Raw genomic sequence first — 15,796 nt, 5'->3', positions numbered from 1 at the left:
TTATATCATTTCTCTAATATCATGAATGCTCCATTCGACTGGAAGCTTCACTAAGCCAAATTTGGTTTGGGGGCTCCGTTCATCTATGGTAGCATATTTTCACTTTCTTTTCTCAAATTCATTTAGATTTAGTATAGACCCATTGGTCACATCTAATAACCATATATTCATTCCGTGCCTAGCTGTTCTATTTGAGGTTTTCTAGGAAAACCTTACAATTTTGTAAGTCTCCTGTTAATCCTTACTATTCTAAACTTTTAATACATGACCCTTATGATCAACCCATCAAGAAAGTACCCTCTCCTTGCTTGGATCTGATAGATGACACAATCATATTTCTTGTAGTTATGTGTGGTCTTCTCTAGCTCATCTTCTTCCTCTCTCTGAATGTTCTCCTTGGCCCTTTTCTAGTCTAATGCCACGTATATTCATTAAAAATTTCATTTATTCTCATTATTTTATTTTTTTTTTAATTTAATGTTTATTTATTTTTGAGAGAGAGAGAGAGAGAGAAACAGTGTGAGTGAGGGAGGGGCAGAGAGAGAGGGAGACACAGAACTCAAAGGAGGCTCCAGGCTCTGTGCTGTCAGCACAGAGCCCAACGCAGGGCAAGAGCTCACCAAGCATGAGATCATGACAGAGCTGAAGTCAGCAGCTTTAACCGACTGAGCCATCCAGAAGCCCCTTATTCTCATTATTTTAACTATCACATCTATGACTGCTGACTCAAAAAAAAGACCACCAATGGGGGCGCCTAACAGTGCAGAACTTGCTTGGTATTCTCTCTCTCTCTCTCTCTCTCTCTCTCTCCCCCTCTCTCTCTGCTGCTCCCTTGCTTGCTCTCTCACTTTCTCTCAAATAAATACATAAACTTAAAAAAATACCACCAACAAAAATCTGTTAGTGAAACAAAGCAGAATGTGTTACTTGTTGTAGTAAGTGGAAATACTACCTTCGCAAGGTCTTAGTAGTATCTTGGAAGGGGAAAGGCAAAGGCAGATGTTTATAAAATTTGAGGGTTTGGCTTAAGGTACCTCTTTCAAAGTAGGGACCTGATTAGAATTGAACAAAATTTGTGATATAGATTTTTAAATGTATATATTGGTGTATACCGCAAGGCAAGAGTTTTTTTTTTTTAACATTTATTTATTTTTTAGAGACAGAGCATGAGCAGGGGAGGGGCAGAGAGAGAGGGAGACATGGAATCTGAAACAAGCTCCGAGGCATCAGCATGGAACTCATGAACCGCGAGATCATGAACTGAGCCGAAGTCGGACGCTTAACCGACTGAGCCACCCCGGCGCCCCACCAAGGCAGGAGTTTCAAAGTAAGTCTTGTTGAGTAATCATCTGATTAAGTGAGCAATTTTCTCACTGAGTGATCTAGCAATCTGAGAATGGGGATATTTACCCTGATGAGTAACATCTTGTCTTGAGAAGGGAACTAGCTGAGCCAGCTTACTCTTTAGATAGATAACTTCTCAGAAAGTTCCTGAAACAAACAATAAATTTTTTTCAACCTTAACTTCCTAGGCAAGAATTTCCCTGAGCAGTGATGTTAATATTGACATCCTTGCTTCTTGATCCTGTTAAGCTGTATGCCTGCAGGAAGTTTGTTTTCACTTCTATTCCAATAACTATCAAATATCATCTACGAAATTATCCATTTACTCTGGTTCCCTACTATACCAGCTCTTCTAATTGACTTTTTTTTCCACCTATTTCCCCCATCCCCCCCACCTCCCTCCCCTCTGGCAACCACCAGTTTATTCTCTTGTATTTTATTCTGTTTATTTGCGTCTGTTCTTTGGGGTGAAGGAGGAGTTGTTCATTTGTTTTGTTTTTTACACTGCACATATAAGTGAAATCATATGCAATTTGTCTATTCAGGTTTCTGCCCATTTTTTAATTAGGTTATTTGGTTGTTTTTTTTTAAGTTTTTATTTTAATTCCAGTTACTTAACATACAGTGTTATATTAATTTCAGTTGTACAATATAATGATTCAATAATTTCATACATCACCCAGTGCTCATCACAATACATGCACTCTTTAATCCTCACCACCTATTTAACCCATTCCCCCTGCCAATGTCCCCTCTGGTAACCATCAGTTTGTTCTCTACAATTAAGAGTCTGTTTCTTGGTTTGTCACTTCCCGCCACCCCCCCCCAACCTCATTGCTTGTTTGTTTTGTTTCTTAAATTCCACATATGAGTGAAATCATATGATATTTGTCTTCTCCTGACTGACTTATTTCACTTATCATAATACTCTCTAGCTCCATCCATGTCATTGCAAATGGCAAGATTTTGTTCTTTTGATAAATAGATAATATAGATATATGGATATAGATATCACATCTTCTTTATCCATTCATCAGTATATAGACACTTGGGCTGCTTCCATATCTTTGCTATTATAAATAATGCTACTATAAACATAGGGGTGCATGTATCCCTTTGGGTTACTGTTCTTATATTCTTTGGGTAAATACCCAGTAATGTAATTGCTGAGTTGTAGGAGGGTAGTTCTATTTTTAACTTTTTGAGGAACCTCCATATTGTTTTCCAGAGTGGCTGCAGCAGTTTGCATTCCCACCAGCAGTGCACAAGTGTTCCTTTGCACTTGCATCCTCACCAATACCTGCTGTTTCTTATGTTGTTGATTTTAGTCATTCTGACAGGTGTGAGGTGATATTTCATTGCAGTTTTGATTTGCATTTCCCTGATGATGAGTGATGTTGAGAATCTTTCTTTTCATGTGTCTGTTGGCCTTCTGTATGCCTTCTTTGGAGAACTGTCTGTTCATATCTTCTGCCTATTCTTAATTGGATTATGTTGTTGTTTTTTTTAGGTGTTGAGTTTCATAAGTTCTTTATATGTTTTGGAAACTAACCCTTTATAGGATATGTCATTTGCAAATATCATCTCCCATTCCATAGGTTGCCTCTTAGTTTTGTTGATTGTTTCCTTCACTGAGCAGAAGATTTTATTTTGATGAAGTCCAAATAGTTTATTTTTGCTTTTGTTTCCCTTGCCTCAGGAGACCTATCTAGAAAAAAAAAGTTTCTCCAGCCAATGTCAGAGAAGTTACTGTCTGGGATTTTTATGATTTCAGGTCTCACACTTAGGTCCTTAATCCATTCCGAGTTTACTTTTGTGTGTGGTATGAGAAAGTGGTTTAATTTCATTCATTTGAATGTTGTTGTCCAGTTTTCCCAACACCATTTTTTGAAGAGACTGTCTTTTTCCCACTGCATATTCTTGCCTCCTTTGTTGAAGATTGATTAATCGTGGGTTTATTTCTGGATTCTCTATTCTATTTTACTGATCTATGTGTCTGTTTTTGTGCCAGTACCAGACTGTTTTTGATAACTACAGTTTGTCCTATATCTTGAAATCTAGGATTGTGATACCTCCAGTTTTGTTCTTTTTTCTTAAGATTGCTTTGGCACTTCAGGGTCTTTAATTCAGGGTCTTTTATGGTTCCATACAAATTTTAGGATTATTTGTTCTAGTTATGTGAAAAATACTATTGATATTTTAGTAGTGATTGAATTGAATATTTAGATTTCTTTTGATAGTATGGACTTTTTAATATTAATTCTTCCAATCCATGAACATGTTATATCCTTCCATTTGTTTGTGTTGCCTTCAATTTCTTTAATCAATGTCTTACAGTTTTCAGAGTACAGGACTTTTACCTCCTTGGTTAAATTTATTCATAGGTGTTTTATTATTTTTGGTGCTATCGTAAATGGGATTGTTTTCTTAATTTCTCTTTCTGCTATTTCATTATTAGCATATATAAATCGAACCAATTTCTGTGTAATTTTGTGTCCTGTGACTTTACTGAATCCATTTATTAATTCTAATAGTTTTTTGGTAGGATCTTTAGGTTTTCAAAAAATAGTATCATGTCATCTCTGTCATCTGTAAATAGTGACAGTTTTACTTCTTCCTTACCAATTTCAATGCTTTTTATTTTTTTAATTAATTTATTTATTTTTTGTCTGCTGGTTGCAGCTGAGACTTCCAGTATTATGTTGAATAAAAGTGGAGAGAGGGGATATCCTTGTTGTTCTTGATCTTAAAGGAAAAGTTGTCAGTTTTTCACCATTGCCTATAATGTTAGCTGTGGGCTTTTCAAATAGGGACTTTGATATGTTCCCTCTAAATCCACCTTGTTCAGAATTTTTACCATAAATTGATGTTGAATTTTGTCAAATATTTTTTCTGCATCTACTTAGATGATCATATAATTTTTATCTTTCATATTGTTAATGTTATGTATCACATTGATTGATATGAGGGTATTGAACTTCCATGCATCCCTGGGAGTAAATCCCACTTGATTTATTTGTTCAAAATTTTTGCATCTGTGTTCATCAAGCATAGTGGCTTGTAGTTTTCTTTTTTTGTAGTGTCTGCCTTGTTATGGTATCAGGATAATGCTGGCCTCATAGGAAACATTTGGAAGTTTTCTTTCTTATTCTGTTTTTTTTTTTTTTTTTTTTGGAATTGAGAAGATTACATATTAACTCTTCTTTAAATGTTTGATAGAATTCACCTGTAGAGGCTTCTGGTTCTAGACTTTCATTTCTTGTGAGTTTTTAAATTACTGATTCAATCTTGTTACTAGTAATCAGTCTATTCAGATTTTCTATTTCTTCCTGATTCAATTTTGGAAGACTGTATGATTCTAGGAATTTATCGATTTCTTTTAGGATGTCCCATTTATTACCATATACTTTTTCATAATATTCTCTTATAATATTTTGTATTTGAGTGGTGTTAATTGTTATAGTTTCCATTTTATTGATGGTACTAACATGTCTCAGGAATATCAGATTTGGGGGTACCTGGGTGGCTCAGTCTGTTAAGAGTCCGACTTCAGCTCAGGTCATGATCTCGCAGTTTGTCAGTTGAGCCCCACATCAGACTCTGTGCTGACAGCTCGGAGCCTGGAGCCTGCTTCAGATTCTGTGTCTCCCTCTCTCTCTGCCCCTCCCCAGCTCGCACTCTGTCTCTCTCTCTCTTAAAAATAAATAAACATTAAAAAAAATTTTAAAAAGGAATATCAGATTTGAAGCCTAAGCACTATATCTAATTCCTCTTTCAATGTGGCTCTGAAGGAGAATAGAATTTGCCACTCCCAAATATGCCTCTTTGTTATGAGTATTATCTTAGCTGGTTATTATTAAGAAACTCCAAAAACCAAGTAGAAGTTACCTTTTTGTAAGGAACATTTGCATTTATAGTTGACCTTTGAACAATGCAGAAGTTAAGGGTACCAACCTGCAGTCAAAAACCCCTGTATAGGGGCACCTGGGTGGCTTGTCAGTTGAGCTTCCAACTCTTGAATTCGGCTCAGTCCATGGTCTCACGGTTCATGGGTCCCACCCCGCATTGGGCTCTGCACTGACAGTGAGAAGCCTGCTTGGAATTCTCTAACTCCCTCTCTCTCTGCCCCTGCCCTAGTCATACCCTCTCATTCTCTCTCTCTCTCTCTCTCTCTCTCAAAATAAACTTTAAAAAACTGCATGTATAACTTTTGACTCCTCAAAAACTTAACTACTGTGGCCTACTATTGACTGAAGACTTACCAATAACATAAACAGTTAACGCATGTTTTGTATATGTATTATGTACTGTACTCTTATAATAAAGTAAGCTAGAGGAAAAAAGTGTTAAGAAAGTCATTAGGAAGACAAAATGCATTTACAACACTACTTTAAACAATCCACGTATAAGTGGACCCATGCAGTTCAAACCTATATTTTTCGAGGATCAGATATATATGAAAAATCTTCATTTGCAAGAGTGTCTCCCTCTCTATAACAGAAAGAGAATAATGATTTAATCTCTAGAAACTTATCAATGGAGAAAGTAATGACCTAAATCTGTATAACAATTATACTCTTGTTTACTGTGCTTTTCTTGATAACCTCCCATAACTGTCTTCCCCACCTCCCAACATCTTCTTTTGTCTTTAGCTGGAGATGGTATTTAAGGTGGCAGCTTGGGCTGTTTCAGGGAATTACTCAGTTTTCCTGAGTATCTTCCATTTATAGATGAGGTATACATACTATTAAACTTCCATTTCTTTTTCTTCTTCATCTTCTATTACATGGAGTCTCAGCCAAAAGCTTAGAGAGGTAGAGGGGAAATTATTTTTCCTCCCCTACAGCTCCCAGCATTCAACTAATCATTATGTGCTACCTATTTACTTTATGAATCTCTTTGATGAAACTACAGAAAGTGATGAGACTGGCCTAAAGAGGGAGTAGTTCAGCAGAGTTACAAAACATGAGACCAGAAGATGGCCAAGGAAAACATTCACAGAGAGGGAGAAGAATATGAGCTATAGAAAGGTAGGGGAAATAGGATATTACTGTATCTCAGAGCCAAAGAATGAGAGAAGACTTCTTTTGTGTTGAGGCAATCATAATTGCCATGAATGAAAGATTTAAGATAATAAGAATTAAAAGGAGAGTGCTAAAGCCCTCTATCTAAGGGTACCCCTTCCATAAGCTGAGAAGAAAGGTAGCTTCCTGGATAAAAGAATAAATATTTAGATTGAACAATGTAACAGTTAATTATTAGCTTGAGATTTAGGATTATACAATTTACAGAATTGCAATATAGAAAGAAAAGGTTAAATTGCAAGACAAATGATGGGGGAGAGAGATCTAGAAACCATTGTAAAACTAAAAGTAAAATTTGCAATGCTATGAACAGTACTAATTAAAATCTACAACCAATTAGAAGTTAGAGGTCCATATCACTCAATTTCAACATGCAATCAGTGTTGAATAATATTTAGGTTAATGACCAAATGCCCTGAGTAGGAAATAGAATGAGTATTAGTTGAATTGAAATAATGAACCTTCACTATGTTTATGAAGCATTCAGGAGAAAAGGCAGTGTACTGTTGCTCTGTCTTAACCCAGAGGATAGAACCGATAGAAATTAGCAAGCCTACTGAGCTACCCTCAACACCATCAATTCTTTTCCTCCCACTGATCCCCAATATTCTAATCATGGATAGTTTGATATTTGGGGAACTATTGATCCTAGTTCCCCTTTGGAAATGAATTACCCTTTGTAACAAATAGACCTAAGCTCTTTTGGCAACTCTGTGAATGTCAGGTTTTTCTGGTAAATATCAGCAGTCTCCAACAATTAGAAAATAAATAGAGGCTACCTATCTTCAACCCTGAAGCCTACTACCAGGAGAAAGCAATTCTCAGACCAAATTCCACCTAAGGTACTAATATTTCTTAGCAACCTATTTATCAATTTTTTAAAAGTTCTTTTCTGTATCCTCAGATCCACCTTGTATGAAAGGCTCACTCTGAAACAAATGCAGTTGCATTCTTCCACCCTACATGGCAGGATGTGGAAGCCTTGTAGTCATACTAGGTGGTAAAATTTTCAGTGAAGTGGAGATGCAGGGTCAATAAGCTACAGATGTGTTGTGCATGGAACATACTTTTGGGCTTGCCAATTTTTCAACATCTCACTCATATGAAGGAGGTTAATCTTCTCGCATTATTCCAAACCAATCAAATATCTTAGCACTGATATGTTTTCCAATCAAAATTATTTTTAACATTACTTGTACAAATCACAAAATCCTAAGGTGATGGTTTCATTTAAGATACTTCACCTGTTAATTATCTAGCCTCCAAGTGTTGCTATAGATAAAAACTCTTCAAATGGTAATTAGTCACCCCTAGGAATTTAATTAGAATTATTTTTTCTCTTACTCATCTCATACTGCTTATACAGTCCTAAAGTATTTTAAAGTTTTATTTATTTTTGAGTGAGAGAGAGAGAGAGAGTGAGCTAGGGAGGGGCAGAGAAAGAGAGGGGTACAGAGGATCCAAAGTGGGCTATGCGCTGACAGCAGGAAGCCCAATGTGGCTAGAACTCACAAACTCCGAGATCATGACCTGAGTGAAGTCAGCACTCAACCAACTGAACCACCCAGGCGCCGCAGTCCTAAAGTATTTTAAAGTAAATGCCCACTCAGACAATATAACTCAATGAGTCCTGCAGTCCCATATATATATAAGCATCAACAAAGCCCTTCTCACTGACCATAAACTCGCTGCCAGAATGTGGGAGAGCTACCTCTTATAGAGAAGTGGGATAAACCCAGCTTGACTCTCAGCTCTGTTCTTTAATGTTTAATTTAATGTTATTATTATTATTTTTAAATGTTTATTTATTTTTAAGAGAGAAAAAGAAGGACAGAGCGCAAGCCAGGGAGAGGCAGAGAGAGAGGGAGACACAGGAAGCAGGGTCCAGGCTCTGAGCTGTCAGCACACAGCCCGACTAGGGCTCCAACTTGCCAACTGCAAAATCATGACCTGAGCTGAAGTTGGACACTTAACTGATTGAGCCACCCAGGAGCCCTTTTAATGTATAATTTTAGTATTTATGTCCATTGCCCCCTCTACAATTCTAAATACAGTACTATTATCTCTTTCTCTGAATTACCACAGCACTTCTGGGTCTCTTATAAGATCCTTAAGGCAGGGTCCAGTCTGTCTTGATTGCTGCTCTATTCATGGCTCATAGAGAAGTTTCTGATGAATGAACACAGTAATGAATAATCTGGTGATCCCAGACTATTACTGAATCTCTCTGAAGTTTCCTTATTTAGAGAATAGGAACAGTAATAGTACCTACTTTATACTACTAATTTGATATCCTTAACTCAAGTGCACTTTACATAATGCAACCACATTAATTTTCTTGAAACACTATTTTCTACAACCCTACTACTGACTGCACTTACAATACTGTGCATAATTATCTCTTCTTGTCTAATTTTCCCAGTGGATTGTGAATTTGTTGAAGGCTGAGACTTGACATTTTAAATTGTGTCCCTAGATGTAACACTGTGAAAAGCACATAGGAAGTCTCAATGAAAGTTTGTTGAATGAATAAATCTGCCTGAGTCATTGAAATTGTTAAAATGAACCTAACCCACAATTGCCCTCAAGTATCTGAGTACCAAATTTAATGTTATTCTTACTTCGAAAGTTTGCCCACTCTCAAGATTTCCACTCTATTATTAAATTGTATCATGTTAGAATTTAGCTTTTCATAGAAAATGAATTCCTCCGAGTAAGTTAACTGAGCCAGTTGAGTTGTGGCTATGTGTACAAAGGCAAATGAAATAGAAAGTTGAGTAATTGTTCTGTCAATTTAGTCAATATTGACAACCACTCTAAAGCACCCACACAGTTTACATTTTACTTAAACAGTATAGATAACTGTCTCAAATTTAAAAAGAATGACCCTGAATTTGTTCCCCACATGACATAAAACTGGCTGCTGTGAAATGGAAAATTAGAACTCATACAAAGATACTAATACAAGGGTTCTGTTCTGTAAGTATCAGAAAGAAATCATTTTAAAATGCTTTTCCCTATTAGACAGCTGCATGGCATGAACCTTGAGGAGAATACCAATGGAGACTGCACAACTTTCAAGTGAGGGTACCAAAGAGCCGAAATTTTCATTTCAACCAAAACTCATTATTTACAATTCTATACCAACAAACATGCTTAACCCTTCTAGACAAAGTATTTGCTAATATGATAGCTGATACGGAAGCTTGCTCCTTTCTTCGTTCCACATTTCATCACTTATCATTTAGTTGGGAACAAAAAAAATCTCTGACCAGAAGTGAATAAATAGCAATATTTAATTATATTTCATAACCAGAAGTCTGGAATCAAGCTGTCCCAGAGTTGATTTTGGACTTCAGTGATACCACAGATGAAAGAAGGCTGTCTGACTTCTGGAATTCTACAAGATGGTCCAATAGAGCTATCTGTCTGCAAACAAGCTTTATGTTTCAAGTAAAGGGAAGAATTACCCTGAAAGTTCAAGGTCAGTAGAGCTGCCTCTGCTACCATGGGCCCTGGAGACACAAGCCTGAGGACAGAGCCTTCTTCTTCCCCATTCCAGAAGAGTCAGGCAAACATCCAGAGTCGAGGGGGCAGGGCCACCTCCCAGAGCCAAGGGAGTGTGACTGTCACACTGCTGGAGCAGGAGGAAGAGCATCAAAACCAAAGAGGATTAATCCTGAATAATAATTATTAAAATCTAATGGCATTAACCTGCTAGGTTTTGGACTCCGCTGGTAACTCATAATCCTTTTATTGTTTTCAATTTCTTCCTTTTGGAATGGGAATGTCTATCCTATGCCTGTCCCACTAATATATTGTGGAAGCAGATAACTTGTTTGGTTTCACAGCTTCACAGCTGGAGAGGACTTAGCCTCAGAATGCATCAAACCTGGAGTCTAAGCCATATCTGAATTAGATGAGATTTAGATAAGACTTTGGAATTAGAATTGATATTGGAATAGGTTCAGACTTTTGTAGCTCTTGGGATGGGGTGAATATAAATTGCATGTGGTAAGGACATAAATGTGGGTGGCCAGAGGGCATAGTATTATGGGCTGAAGTGTGTCTGACTGTATTTAGAGATAAGGTCTTTAAATTATGAAGTAAAAATGAGGTTATATGGTTGGAATCTTTGTAAAAAGAAGAGATTAGGACAAAGACACATACTATATGAAAACACAGGGAGAAGATGGTTATCTACAAGGAGAGCTGCCTCAGAAGAAACCAGACCTAGGGTGCTTGGGTGGTTCAGTCAGTTTAAGCATCTGACTTTTGATCCTTATCTCACGGTCGTGAGATTGAGCCCCGCTTTGGACTCAGCGCTGGGTGTGGAGCCCGCTTGAGATTCTCTCTCTCCCTCTCCTTTTACCATCTCCCTCAAAAATAAATAAATAAATAAATAAATAAATAAATAAATAAGAAAAGAGAAAAATGGTACTTAAAAAAAAAAGAGAAGAAGAAACCAGACCTGCTGACACTTTGATTTCAGACTTCTATCCTCCAGAATTCTAAGAAAATACATTTCTTTTGTTTAGGTCATCAGCCTGTGGTATTTTGCTATAGCAGCCCTGGCAAACTATCCCCCTCAGGACCTTGTAAAGCATCCATTCTAGTAACTGTCTCTGAAGCTTACATTTTAGTAGCTTCATGATATATCAATCTCTGTACCTCACATTGATCACTGAATTTGGTTCTTATATCATTCATTAACTATTTTATCCAAGTCTATTGTAAATATCTTGAGGACATTGACAGTTTCCTGAGTTTTCAATATCCACTCCACTCTGGTCTTACCCCTCTTATGTCCCAAGATAGAATTGAACACATGAGATACTTAACAGTGAACTTTTATTGATTTTTTTATCGCACCTACATGTGGTCCCACCTGGAGTTCTTAAAGGATTATTGAAGACAGACCATCTGCCATCTCCCTAAGATTAACTTCTCTGAAGTCACAATTATTGTTGTAGTACATATTTTTCTCTGAAGTCATAGTTATTGTTGTAGTACATATTTTTCACATAGTATTTTTATTCAAAGCCAGTGTAATTTTAGTATACTGGTAAATGCAATTAGAGCTGAAAATATGATACATAAAGTGCTAAATATCAGATATCAGAGAAATATCTATTAAAAACTAAAAATAAGAAAACTAGGGGCGCCTGGGTGGTGCAGTCGGTTGAGCATCCGACTTCAGCTCAGGTCACGATCTCACGGTCCGTGAGTTCGAGCCCCGCGTCGGGCTCTGGGCTGATGGCTCAGAGCCTGGAGCCTGCTACCGATTCTGTGTCTCCTTCTCTCTCTGCCCCTCCCCCATTCATGCTCTGTCTCTCTCTGTCTCAAAAATAAATAAAAATGTTAAAAAAAAATTAAAAAAAAAAAGAAAACTAATTTATACCTAGGAATCACATAAATGTCATGAAAAGAGAACTTCAGTAAGTGATAAATGAGTGTGCAGAATCATGAACTTCATGTTTGTTGAGGCCAGGGTCTACTCAAATTACTAAATTGTTAGTACAGTTTTCCAAGAGTGTTATACGCACTCTACCCCCTTCTTGGAATCATAATCTGAAAAGTGTCTTTATATATGCAAAATTCTAGTTTCACTTTTTCATATTTTACAATTCTTGTGAATGTGTGTAAATACAAATTGGATTTAGAAAGTAAACTAATGCCTGTTTAAATCAAAAAAGAACTACAAACATCCTAAATTCTGTTCATTTGTAATATATTGCTCCAAACTCTGTTCTTTTTATTGATGTGCTCTTAAAATTGGTTTGATTTCTATTTTCTCTTCTTAAAAAATACTGTTTAATTATTTTCCTGGTTAATAATGTAATAGGCTTTGCTCTCATAATTCATTAAAAGAAAACACCCAGGCCTGGAAAACACAATTACTATAATTTTCATAATGATTTACTTGATTCTACTGATTGTTTCCAAGGTGTTGTCTTGAAAATGGAGTTTAGGATGTCTAAATCCATACTGAAACTTCTGACTTTTCAAGGCAATCCCCAGATAGATTTTCTTATCAATCAATCAATTAAATCCCACAACTGTGCAAGCCAGTCTTTTTTTTTTTTTCTTAAATAGAACTTTTGTTTTACCTGTGAGACATATGGAAAAAAGCTAGACATGGTCCTGGTGAAAGAGTAATAAAATGCCAGCAGAGCTCATCCAGAAGGAGGAATAAAAAGTTAAATAAATCCTATATTATGTAAGGTTTTATAATATAGGAAAAAATTATAACTAAATATTATAATGTAAAAAAAACTATTAAACTGGATTTTCAAAAATTGTGAAGTAGAATGAAATGCACAATGAATATATTTTAGTCAATGGGAAGCAGAATGTTTAAGGTATATCTTTGTAAACCCAGTCAATGTTTGGTATGTGATAACATATCAAAGGTCATGGGCAGCTTGACAAGATGTTGCTTGCTTATTTATAACTGTTGATGGTTTCAGCTAATAACTCTACAAAGCAAAAAAAGTCTTCCTTCTGTTTAACCTGTCATGCTAAAGGCTAAAAATGTATTTTATAAAGGGCTTCTGCCTTGATTATCATCATCAATATATACAAGAGTAGGTAATGAATTATTTTCTAAGTTGGGTTCCATGATATGAAATGCTGAAATGATAAATTATACTTTTGTAGAATCATTAGACAAACAAACTGGTTGGGTGTTGTAATTATCCAACCATAATTTGGTTATTGACTAGAATTCCATTGGATAAATATGCTTTCTGACTTTAAAAATAATATATGCTTATTGTAAAAAATTGAGAAAACAACAAGGTTTACAGCTAATATTCTATATACAGCTGTATGTCACTTTCCTTTTTTGCCTCATACATTGCATCTCTTATGCATTTTCCCATGTACTTTATGATTCTTTGTAAACATCATTTTCAGAGCTTTATTTTAATGGTAAATTACAATAATGGACTAAATAAAAGGTTACACTTCAAAATATATTAGATGTACTTAAAACGAAATATACTGTGTGGAGAAAGACTGTATGTAAGCAGAGACTGTTATTTGTTGTTTTTGGACAATACTACATTTTTAAACAATTATCTTTTTTAGTGGTTCATTTACTCAGTTTCTTATTTCTGGAAATGAATAACTGTGTGTGAATAAATGTGTCTAAAGCACATAAAGAAAGCATGTCATTAATACTTCCTCAGAAGAACTTTTAATTCGGACTTTCCCTAATTGATAATTATAGCTTCTAGTTCAATTGATGTAAACATACAATAATTCAAATACTCAGCCACATGACTTTTTAGCACCTTAGATTATATCCTCCCTAATTAAGGGACTCATTAAGCTAAAGTTTAAGGTAGTATATATTCTCAGTACTTCACTGAACTTAGGTCAGTTGCTTGGTTTTATTTTAGGCAGTGTCTATTCTGAGATTTTTCAGACGATTTTTTCAAATGTTACTAGAAGAGTGTAACAAATTAGTGAACTGTCTGTCCACGAACCTGTCCAAAGTCTTTACCAATAATTAAGAAAAATATCCTACTTTGCTCTTGATGTGGTTTCCTTAGACTAGAGAATAGTCAGAATCCTGAGATATTTTTAACAAATCCATTTCTAAAGAGAGAGAAAGAACAGGTGGCTTACAGAAAGAATTTTAACTTATGAAAGTGACTAAATCTTTCTAAATCCATAAATAGTATCAAGTCCTCCAGTTGTTCAATTCTTAAAATTTAAGTGCTTTTGGCTATAAAAATATTGCATCTAATAATTTTGAAGTATGCTTTCAGTAATGCATTTTTTATCTAAAAATGTCTTAACACTGAGAATGTCATCATGAATTATGAAACTTTTCTATATTTAATTTTATTTGGTGCCAAGGGCTATGAGGAAAAGATTTTAGTGAACTAAGGGCTAATAATAACTTCACTTTAACCTTAACTATTTTTCTTTATTTCTTTATTCTTTTTTTATTAGCTAATCATAATTGAGTGCCCTTTAAATCAGGACACCAATGACACTTTGTTTCCAATTAACAGTAAAAACCTTCTTTGATCCTTTGACTTTTTTATGAGATGAATTTATATTTTCCAGACTAACATGCATGACAACATAATTCTCTATACTCATTAATATTCAACTTTGCTGCTTTAATGAGAGAAACCAGGAGAAATGTAATGTCATCTGCTTATCGGAGCCATTAGTAATTTTTGCTAATATAGAGAGACCAAAAATCTTTTGAATAATAATAGCCAATATTAATTGAGCACTTGCTATATGTTAGACACTGTTCTAAGTGTCGATTATGTATTAAGTTACTTAGTACTCAAGAAAGCTTTCTGAGATAGGAACTACAGACTAGTGAACACAAATGAATATGCCTAACCTAATTTTAGATTTAGTCTTTTATTTATTCCATGGTTCTATGTTACCATTAAAATGCAATTCTGAAAGAGAACAAAATGCTTCTCTCTTTCGGGAACTGGTGGAGCAGGAGGTGCCATAGTGGGAGTCGACATCTGCCAAAACAAGGACCCAAAGGTTTCCGCGAAAGGAGCCCCAGATGGAGGACTTCTATGACACTGTGGTCAAGCTGTACAGGTTTCTGGGCAGACCAACCAACTCCACCTTTAAGTTGTGTTGAAGAGGTTGTTCATGAGTCACACCAGCCGGCCACTTCTGTCCCTTTACCGGATAATCCTGAAGATGAAGCTGCCTGGCTGTGAAGACAAAACAGTTGTGTTTGCAAGGATGTGCATGTCCAGGAGGTGCCCAAACTGAAGGTGTACGTGCTGCCGGTGAGCCGCCATGCCTGGATCCACATCCTCAAAGCTGGAGGCAAGATCCTTACCTCTGACCAGTTGTTGGCCCTGGACTCCCCCAAGGGCTGTGTGGCACAGTCTTGCTCTCTGGTCCACGCAAGGGCCGAGTGGTTTGGCAAAGCCTCAGGAAACCTGCACAGCCACACCAAACCCTACGTGCGGCCGGAGGGCTGGAAGTTTGAGCACACCAGAGGCCACAGGGCCAGCAGGGCTACAAAAATGAACCCCAGACCTTGACTTGTTATTAAAAAGATTTTGGATGTTGAAAAAAAAAAAAAGGAGAGAGCAAACTGATAGTTGCCACAGGGAAGTGAGGGGTTGGGCAAAGAAAGGGATTAAGAGGTACAATCTTCCAGTTATGAAATAAATCAGATATGGGGATGTAATGTAGAGCATAAGGGATATAGTCAACAATATTGTAACAACTTTGTACAGTGTCAGATGGTAACTAGACTTACTGTGGTAATCATTTCATAATGTATATAAATACCAAATCTCTATGTTGTACACCTGAAATTAATACATTGTATCACAGTTATTTTTCAATGAAAAAAGCAA

The 15,796-nt window shown here is 36.1% G+C and overlaps 1 pseudogene; it reads left to right on the top strand.

Moving 5' to 3' along the window:
* LOC115506881 overlaps positions 1 to 15,475 on the top strand; it is a 59,822-nt pseudogene extending 44,347 nt beyond the window's left edge.
* The last annotated feature ends 321 nt before the right edge of the window (positions 15,476 to 15,796 follow it).

The sequence above is a fragment of the Lynx canadensis genome, chromosome X (genome assembly GCF_007474595.2).
Source record: "Lynx canadensis isolate LIC74 chromosome X, mLynCan4.pri.v2, whole genome shotgun sequence".
Classification (NCBI taxonomy): domain Eukaryota; kingdom Metazoa; phylum Chordata; class Mammalia; order Carnivora; family Felidae; genus Lynx; species Lynx canadensis.
Note: the sequence above shows the minus strand (reverse complement) of the source record. Positions and strands in the feature narration are given on the sequence as shown.